At 41.3% G+C, this 8548-nt stretch overlaps 2 pseudogenes; both read right to left on the bottom strand.

Moving 5' to 3' along the window:
- Positions 1-142: 142 nt before the first annotated feature.
- On the bottom strand, positions 143-7225 carry LOC136329981 (adenylyl cyclase-associated protein 1-like; annotated as a pseudogene).
- A 234-nt stretch (positions 7226-7459) lies between these two features.
- On the bottom strand, positions 7460-8302 carry LOC136329979 (small ribosomal subunit protein uS2 pseudogene; annotated as a pseudogene).
- Positions 8303-8548: the final 246 nt, after the last annotated feature.

Genomic DNA, 8548 nt, shown 5'->3' with positions numbered 1-8548 from the left:
ACTCAGCTGACCTGCCCTCCCACCCAATCTCAGCCTGAAGTGTAATTCAGTAAAGGCAGGTAGCAGTGCCTCTCAAAGCAGAAAAACAGCAGAAAGGTAGAAAAAATCTAGTAAAGAACCTCCTTGATACAGATTTATCCCATCATGTGGGTGAGAGGGCAAAGAACCCAGTGGCACATCGCTTATCCAGTAATTTGTGTTGACCAACTCCGTTCTATAGCGTACTGAACTGCTCAAGGATAGGGAAGTCATTAAAGTCATCGCCTTCGGTACTAACGAGGACATTCGTCTCAGAAGATTTGGCATTGACTATCTCTCAATCCAAAGAATTCTTGCTTAGGCAAATGTGGCAGATATCTGTTTTGTTGGTGGAAATGGTTGGCGTTTTACCTGTTACATGAACGTTGACATCCCTAATATTATCTCCCCAATGCCCAACACGTTGTCAAACACCAGACTGTGTTTCTCACAGTCATCTACTATAATGGAGTTAACTCTGCCCTTGATTTGCAGAGTTGTGTTGACAACCTTGACTTGTTTCAGCTCTGTATAATCAATCACCTGGCCGGAAACATTCTCCTGATTATCCACTCTTCATTTCTTGTCTTCCGGTTCAAGTAGTGCTGCCTCCTTCTTTGCAGCTGGTTTAGGGAGTAGGCTGACTCCTCTTGGTTTAGGTGCAGAGAATGGTTTGGGGCCACTTCATACAGGACCACTCTGAGCCTTCAGGGAATGGTTCTTGTGAGTCTTCATTTCATCAGAGACATGTTTCATGGCATGTGTGATGCTGTCTCCCTGGATAATCTGTACAAACAGTACTGAGCATGAAGCAGAGTCCTCTGATGCTGAACTGGGAGGCACTAAGGGAAATGGGCCTGATGGGGTGGGAAAAGGACCTGATCCAGCAGAGGGTCCAGAGAGCAAGCCACTCAGTTCTTTTGCCACAGGCCTCATTTTGCAGAGGTATGGGTCTTTTTAATGAAAGTCTGCAGCTCTGTCCATATACTGAAGTAAGTTTAGACCCAGTCCACATGCTTCTTATCCATACTGCTGTACTTCTTGAGGACTCAGTTTGTATAAAACACGGCAGCATCATTCATTTCTTTCACATAAGGACCAGGCTTAGGAGCCATAACCTGTATATGGCTGGATACTTTCACTGACAGCTAACAAATGATTGAACAACTTGCTTCCTTGGTTCTTCTCCCGAAAGGTTGTCACTTCTTGGATTTGCTCTGAGATGGGAGCCAACAAATAAGAAAGCTTATCACCTGCTGGTGGCTGGCACTGAGAGATTGTAACCAAGAGATCTCACTTCAACTTCAAACTTGTATGGACCATTTACACATGTTTCTGCCTTTCTCTTCCAATCTCGTTGCTGATCATCTGGTACTATACTCTGCCACAGGACCAGCAAGCCAGGAGTCAAATGCTTGCACTTAGGTAACTGCTCCTGTTTTTGGAGCACTGTCTCTGTATCCGTAGTGCCTGTCAGAGGCATGCGATACTGCCTCCAGGCGGCCTAGGGCCCTCTCCAATCTTTCAGGTTTTGCATGTCAGCTATAATGCACCACCTTGGGCCTGCAAATAGCTGCTCTCCAATGATTTTGAACCTTCATCTTCAAAGGTAAGTGATAGGGAATGGTAAGGAGAAATTAAAAAAGAAGAGAAAGTGGAAGTAGAAAAGAGAACATGTAAAATACAAATTGCTGTGCTCATTCTAATCTTATTCTAAATGTTCTGTGGGGCTTGACCTGTGGTGATGCAGTGGATAAAGCATCGACATGGAATGTTGAGGTCGCCTGTTCCAAACCCTGGGCTTGCCTGGTTAAGGCACATACGACAAGCAAGCAATGAACAACTAACGTAAAGCAACTATGAGTTGATACCTCTTGCTCCCTCCCCCTTCTCTCTCTCTGTAAAAATCAATAAATAAAATCTTAATAAGTAAGTAAGTAAATGAGTAAATAAATTAAATATTCTTTGGGGAAGGGAAAAAGTAAATGGAAAAGGGGATGAGGTCTTTCAAATGGGCACAAGGACAGAGCTTGGTAGCTCCTGTCCCCTGCAGGCAAACATGGAAGACTTGAGTGGAGAAGTGACTGGGTAGTGCTTACAGGAAGACTGGCTTCCTGTCCTGCCAAGATACCTGTCTCCGTTGGCACAGGAGCAGGACCCAGGTGGGCTGAACAGTCTCCTCAGTGCTATGGAGCTGTGTAAGACAGCTCCTTTGCATATCCCTGCTCCTTTGCATAATCCTGGCAAGAGCTAGAAGGAATGCAGAGAATGAAATTCCCTACTATCTCAGAAAAATGGTGGCTCAGAGGTAAATGAAATTGATTCAGTTACATAAACGTGGCATTTTTTTTTTTTTTGAAAAACAGCTGAGTTGAAAGAAGAACCTGATATGTTCACACAACAGTAGTTGTGATTCAGGACTAACAATTCTACTCTTTATGCCCCAACACTTGTGCATTTTCCAGTGAAGGCAGTAGTGAGAGAGAGGGACAGTTATCCATTCTCTACCTGGGCACAGGCCTGTGAGCATCTGGTTGTATTTAAAAAAAAATCCCTAACTTGTCCTGAAGCAATTGTCAGCAGAACACATCCCTCTATCCCTAACACAGCACCCTTTCAAAACCTCCTACTCCTGATTGCTAAGTAAAGCAAAAAATTTCATTCAAAAAAAAAAAAAGTTTAGTGCTGTCCTCCAAGGTGGCTAAGAGTGAATTCTACAGTGTTGGAGTCACATAGTCTGGGTAAAATAATTAATTTTATTGGGGAAATTTATTAACTAAGGTTAGCAGGAAAAGCCACAGATCTGTTGTTGCCAGTGAGATTGTGGGTCCGTGCTGTAGTAAAGGTTTTCCTGCCCTCTTATTGTTCTCTTTTCTTATAGGGAACACATGAGAATAATCTTATTAGTGGAGTTCAAACTACTTGGGCACCAGGCAATCTGTATTTAGATGCCAAGTGATTACAGACAACTCATCTAGGGTAAACTAGGTATCTAGCAAATGGAAGCCTTGGAGCCTGTGGAAATTTGAATTGGGTGCAGCCTCTCACTCTGGGAAAAGTGGGGAATTCCTGGTCAGTTGTATAGTCAACAAAGAATAAGTTCCTAGCACAACTTTCAAGTTTGCCTCTCTCTCTGTAAAGGTACCTACTAATGGAAGGAAGGAAGGAAGGAAGGAAGGAAGGAAGGAAGGAAGGAAGGAAGGAAGGAAGGAAGAGTATATAAAAAAGAAAAGTTATTTGAAGACTTATTCCCTCCCCACTTTTTTTTTACCTTTACTGTTAAGCTGAGGTACTCTCTTAGAAACTCTTCCAGGATAGACAACCTAGGATAAAGATAAAGCAAATATATAGCTTTTGAGTACAAACAGAAATTTTCTCTTAGGACAATTGCTAAAAACAGAATGTGCATATCCCCCTTATATTCACATTTTGATATTGAAACCTAATCCCCAATATGATGTTATTTAGGAGGTGAAGGCTTTGGGAGCTGATTACATCATGAGGGTGGAGCCTCAGAAATGAGATTAATGTCCTTAATAAAAGAGACCCCAAGAGCTGCTCACCTCTTCTGCTGGGTAAAGACATAGGAAAAAGACTGCTGTTCTTAAACTGGGAAGCATGTTCCCACCAGACACCCAAGTTGCCTATGCCTTCCTTTGGACTGTTCCAGCCTCCAGAATGGGGAGAAATCAGTGTTTGTTATTTAAGCCACTCAGTCTGTGGTATTTTTATTATAGCTGCCTGAATGGGCTAAGACAGAAGTAGTCAATTAAATGAAATAAACACCCACAGTATAACATAAAATCTTAGCCTTTCATTGTAATATATATATGATACAACACTTAGAGTTTCATGGGGAAAATGTTTATTTCAAAAATAAAATTATAAATTATTTAAGAGTCAAAGAGCTGTCCATGAGCTGATTGGGAAGCTGCAGTGGAACTGCAAGGAATTTTAGATACACAAAGTCCATGAATGAAATGAAGTTCAGGTTCCCAATCAGTAATGTGGGAGAGGAAAATACCTGCCTTGCAGGATTGTTATTTACATATTAGATAAGAAAGTTTTTAAAGCCTCTGGTAGAGCTCAGAGAAGACTCCTAACATTTTGAGTTATTTATTCATTTAATAAATACCATCTCACACTTGGTATGCCCACAATAGGATAGGTCCTGTGTAAGGAGATGACTAAGAAGAGTCCTCTCTCATGTAACTTGACAGTCTGTGTAAGGGTTGAAGTGGACAGTTTCTATACTCATCCTTCATGACCCAGCCTTAAGCACATCTTTCTCAGGGAAGCCTCACCAATTGAATAGGTTAGGTCTCCAGGTGCATGCTTCTTTAACATCCTATATTCCTTCTTTGGTCACCTTTTGTTATAATTGCTTGTTAATGTCAATCTTTCTCAGTAGACTTGTTATCTCTATTATGATATGAACAAGGTCTGTAAGGAACAGACACTTTAAATCTGGACTGCCAGGATAACCATGAGAAAGCTATTAAATCTCTCTGGATTCAGTTGCTTCATTTATATAATGGTGACAGCAAGAGTATCTACTTTATAGACTTGTTGTTCAGGTCAATGACTTAACAAATGTATATTATTTAGAACAGTGCCTGGCACCTGAGAGTATGAGCCAGAATGACAACAGTGGTTATGAGATTCCCTAGCACAGCACTTGACATATATTAAGTAGGTCAGTAAATATTTGTCAAATGTTATTGAATTTGTCAAGTAAATGAAAGAGTGAAATGGGAATAAGTGCACTTTTTCTGAGGCAATCAAAGTCCAAGCTGGGTTTTGAAAAATTAATAGGAGTTCACCAGGTGAACAGGAGAAGGAAGAGGCGTTCTCTTAAGCATTCTATGTGGACTGAAACAGACAATAGTGTTCCGGGAGTTATAAGTTGTTCAAAATTATTTTTGTATGAATAGAGAAAGATTGGTAGGCATTGAGCTAGAAAGTAGACAGGGACCTCATCCTAAACCTTACTATGTGCTATTCTAAAATGAGAGTGGCAGAGAGCTAACAAAGGGTATTAAACGGGGAAGAGGGAAAAATAAACCTGAGTTTTATTAAGATCACTTTAGGGAGAGTGTATAAAATAAACTATAGGTGGAAGAGGCGATAAGTTGAGTGAGCTATTCAATAAATGTTTAGAGAGAGAACAAGAGTGAGAACTTGAAATAGATCATCTGAAATGGTCTCCTTAGAAAAGCTTCAATTTTTTAGAATACTCATCCATGAGGCTTTACACTGTATACAAGGCATTTCTGTTTTGTTTATGTTTCTCTTTGGGAGATGTTGAAAGGAGAGCAAGTATCTAGTTTGTTTATGAACTAAAAGGTTTACAAGAAAGCAAAAGTAGCAACCCTGTTCTCATCATTGCTGATGTGACCACATGAATGTTGTTTCTAGTGTTGCCAAGTGTGGTCTCCTTTGTAAAAGAAAACAGTTGAAGCAATAATAACTAGGTCAGTGATTCTAAAGAGTGGATGTAGAAACAAATTAGCCAATTAAAAAGACATCCCTTCTTCTAATGTAGCCATTGTGGGGAGAGATGCATTAGTGGGCAGTGGGGTCCCTGTTAAGGGTCCCTGTTGGGGAGTAGACAGCCTGAAACCCTGACACAGGAGGAGCTTCTTATGTGTGTCTTGCTTGTCTGGGTGATGGATTGACACTCAACTCTGCTTTTTTTTGGCTTCCTCTGAAAATGAGAGTTGGTAGCAGTCAAAGTCGTGGTCCTAAAAGGACCACTACCATGGCACTTTGCTCCAGACACATCTCTCCTGTGAGAACGCACCCAGCACAAGAGAGTATGCTCTGGATCAATGGTGGAAGAATATAAACAGAACAGACACTGTGTATACAAGGTGTGGACTCACAGGAGTTCTGACAGCTGGTGGCACGCCTTTCTTTTTGGCCTGCTGCTCCTGGAAATAGGCCTGTTTGTATTTAAGAATGTGGTGACAGTTGAGACAGAACTTGGTTAAGTGGTTCTAACCCCCAGTGCTTTCTTTGGGGTCCAGCTGTAATTGAGGTAGTATTTAATCACATTTAAGCTTAGTCTCAAATTAGAATAGTGGTGAAAATGGGCATTTATAGGTAAAAGAGCATAGAAGTGGCACTGGGAGGCATACTTCTAACAACTAAACCTGGGGACTTCCCTTACATCCTGGTGTCCTGAAAAGAAATTAGGAAAGTTCAATAGCATTGCTATAAGGGAAAGCCTCCAAGAATTTCCTCTCCATCCCATTTAATGTATATTTGAATTATTGGTATAATTAGAGGAAGAGAAGGGGATATATACTGCTCACAAAAATTAGGGGATCAGGGAACATGCAGATACTCCAGTACTTTCAGCCTTTTGTATAGTCATAGTGCATTTTACCAATAAAATAAAAGTTGGTTTTCCATCTCATTTGCATAATCAAACAACTTTCTTTGACTTGTCATTTGCTTTTCTGATGTTCTTGTTTAATAAAAAAAAATCAAATGTTTTTTTTTGTGACAGAGAGAAACAGAGAGAGGGACAGATAGACACAGACAGGAAGGGAGAGAGATGAGAAGCATCAATTCTTCATTGCCAGCACCTTAGTTGCTCATTGATTGCTTTCTCATATGTGCCTTGACTGGGGGCTACAGCACACCGAGTGACCTCTTGCTCAAGCCTTGGGCTCAAGCTGGTGAGCCTTGCTCAAACCAGATGAGCCCGTGCTCAAGCTGACAACATTGGGGTTTCGAACCTGGGTTCTCTACATCCCAGTCCGACGCTCTATCCACTGTGCCACTGCCTGGTCAGGCTCAAACGCTTTTCTTATCACTTCATATTCATTTTGAAATATCCCCTAATTTTTGTGAGCTGTATACTTAATGGACACTGTCATAGGCATTGTCTTGGGTACTGTAGTAAGATCTTAACATGTGTTATCTCATTAATTCTTTTAATTATTGGACCTATTTTATGGTCCAGAAAAATGAGCTTTAGGAAAAGATAGATAAACTCACAACATTTGAATTCAGGACTTATTACAAAGGTCTTGGTTTATAATAGACCTCAACTATATATTTTTAAATTTTTTTATTGTGGTAAAATACATATAACCTTTACTGTCTTACCATTTGTAAGTGTGCATTTCAGTGGTATTAAGTATATTCATACTGTTGTGTAGCAGTCACCACCATCCATCTCCAGAACACTTTTCATCTTGCAAAACTGAAACTCTACGGTCATTAGACAATAACTCCCCATTTCCTGCTTCTCCCAACCTCTGGCAACCACCATTCTATTTTCTGTTTCTATGAATTTGACTCTAGGTACCACATAGAAGTGGAATCATATAGTATTTGTTTTTTTAGTGCCCAGTATATTTCCTTAACATAATGATCTCAAGGTTCATTCATGTTGGACATATGTCAGAATTTCCTTCCTTTTTGAGGCTTAAAACCACTCAGTGGTGGTTCCTACTAACTCAGTGGTCTTAGCAGAGGGGACTACAGACCAGCCTTCAGGGATGGGCTGAGCACTGCAGTCTTCAGTGGGAAACTGTTGATGGACAAGAGGGCACCTGCAGGCCTTCAGATCAGTCCGTGACCTCGGGCTGAGCAGCTGTGAACCTGGGACCTGGAGCAGTCCATTCACCCTGAAATTCCTCTTTGGTCATAGCCTTTTCAATCTTTTTGGGATCTCTGTAGAAGTAAAAGATCAGGCATGACTTCCCATGGGTGTTCACGGGAGATGGTGCCATGCATGTGCAATACTTCCTGGGTCAACACCCACCACATCAAACCCACTGAGTGAGCCCCTTTGTTGTTCCAAGAGATGGCAATGTCCACCTGGCACCAAGGAGAGTATGTTTCACAGAGCAATAGTAGGCAGTTAACATAAGACGCCTCTGTGAGAGGCTGGTGGTCAGTGCTGGGGTCAGTAACCACCAGTAAGTCTTGGTCCGGAAGGCTGCCTAGATCTGGTTAGTGAAGGTTCAAGGAGCAAGGTACCAGCAAGAGGAGTTGCTCCAGTGGCAGCAGCAAGCTCCTGCACAGCTTGCCGGCTGGCCAGTGTTCCCAGTCAATGACACTGATATCAGTGGGATTTTCAATGGCAACAATGACATGACCTGCCTGCAGAGGCTTTTCCAAGGTTCTCTTCAGATTCACTTTGCCTTTTGCAGATGTACTGTTTCATTTGGAAGTCAAGGCTGATGTCCTTTAAGTAGGTTCCTACTGCAAAGAAGTTGAGGACATTCTCCTTCTTCATCTGCAGTACATCAAGGGCTCCAGACATTATGAAAGTTTCCCTTTAAGTTATGTGGGAACCAAGAACAATGCTACATGGGACCATCTCTGGGTAGGCAGAAAGGAAGATACTGATTTTTGTGCTATTCTTTTGTAACATAGTTTAAAGAGAAGTTTTATAGCACAGAATTAAGTAAAAACAAACAAAAAAGGAAGCCTAGCTATTTAGTATAATTATCTAGCTATCTTGTTGCCTTACCTACCTGTTCATCTACCAGTTTTGTGGTGTACCTTT

This window comes from Saccopteryx bilineata, chromosome 3 (genome assembly GCF_036850765.1).
Source record: "Saccopteryx bilineata isolate mSacBil1 chromosome 3, mSacBil1_pri_phased_curated, whole genome shotgun sequence".
NCBI lineage: Eukaryota > Metazoa > Chordata > Mammalia > Chiroptera > Emballonuridae > Saccopteryx > Saccopteryx bilineata.
The sequence above is the reverse complement of the archived record's forward strand: the minus strand, read 5'-3'. Positions and strand labels throughout refer to the sequence as shown.